Genomic DNA, 1,778 nt, shown 5'->3' with positions numbered 1-1,778 from the left:
ATACTGGTTAAAAATTACAACTGGTTTTAAGTGGCTACTTCAGTTATTTCTGTCCTTGGAAGTGTCCAAAAAGCTTAAAAATAATAGACTACAAATTATCAACATTTGGGGATGTTTACGTATTCTAGCACTTTAAATTTAATCAACAAGGCTAATGGACAACAGCCTGAACTTGTGCCTGGATTTCTTACAGGCCACTCAAGGACTGCTTCATTCATTCATTCCCATTCTTCTTGATTATCACAACATCTCTGTGAGAAAGATAAGTGTATATTTACTAGTTTATCATATGGGAATACGGAAAGGCAGCACAATTTAAGTATACTAGATAGCCACACCCCTGAAAAACAAGACATCAAAATAAGGATATTTAAAAGCATGGCATCATCTAAGTAATTCAAACTCCAAGAGAGAAAAGCCCTATCTGAAGCATTTAAATGTGAAAAATAGACTGAAATATTTCCTAGATCTGGATGTCACATACTTGTATATTCAGTATTTTTAAAACAAGAAGAGTTAACCTGGAGAAACTATTAAATCGACATGAATGTTGCCAACAGATGGTCCCAGAGGCACTAGATTTAAAACTATAGACAAGTTAAAGAGTAAGTTGTTTATTAGTAGCAAATCCCAAACCCTTCTCCTGTAAAGCTGAACATTATTCATTTGTGTTATGTGTCTTAGAAGACTTCCTATCCCATTTGCTCTTAATAACCTATATAACTAAAAATTGGGTAACTGTTGTGATCGCTTTAAGTAAATCACTAGCAATTCTGGGGAAGAACTCTGTATGACCTCCATGCAGTCAAAATTCTTTATTCCCACTCACTCCTTTGTCTCCATGATCTTTATTTTATGGTGTGTGTATGTGTGTGTGTGTGTGTGTGTGTGTGTGTGTGTATTGAATTTATCTTTCAGGAATAGCCTTCCTATCACCCCACCCTTCTCTTCCCTTTTCTCCAACTAGAAAAAATCCTTCTCATCTTTCTGGCACTAGCTGGATGCCACCTTTTCTGAAAAAGCTTCATCAGTTCTGTTGGAAAGGTTTAGTCACCTCTCCCACAATGTATGCTTACCTACTGCTTATGCTGAGGATACTAGTGTTGTTTGCATACATATATAGATTTGTATGCACATGTAGTACAAATGTACTACATACATATTGTATACAAACATATGTACTGCATACATATGTAGAAATTCTTGCAGGTAGAGGCTATGACTTTTTTATCTTTCAATTCTTAAGTCCACTATGCTTTATTCAATGCCTGGCAATAAGTAGGTGTTCAATAAGCTTTTATTTAATGAATAAATAAATGAATGTGCCAGTTAATTAATTAACTAATTAGCATGCTTAACATTCTAGAGATTAAAAAAGATTTAATAATATTCTTTCTGATATTCAGAGTTCATGATAAATAGGAAAGACATAAATTAATAAATAAACTACAATGGAAGATAACAATTTATGATAAAAGAGATGTTAGCATCTAATTTGTTGTCTAACTTTTCTAAATAAGGCTTTGAGGTTTCTGAAAAACAAAAGAAAAAATTCTAAATGCCGTTGAAGCAGTCAATCACTCAACAAGTGTTCGTTGACCATAGGAACTACAAGCAGTTTTATGAACTGAATTTCTACTTACATCTTGTTGCCAAAGCAATGGAAACTCTACAAAATTGTCCTTGATTTCAGGCTATCATTTATTGAAAACAATTTTTATTTTACAAGTCTTTCTTTATTTTTCATAATACAGTAACAAATCCATTAAATATCTTTT

Source organism: Aethalodelphis obliquidens, unplaced genomic scaffold (genome assembly GCF_003676395.1).
Source record: "Aethalodelphis obliquidens isolate GAN/ISIS:26980383/991018 unplaced genomic scaffold, ASM367639v1 scaffold1, whole genome shotgun sequence".
Lineage (NCBI taxonomy): Eukaryota > Metazoa > Chordata > Mammalia > Artiodactyla > Delphinidae > Aethalodelphis > Aethalodelphis obliquidens.
This window is presented reverse-complemented; position numbering follows the sequence as displayed.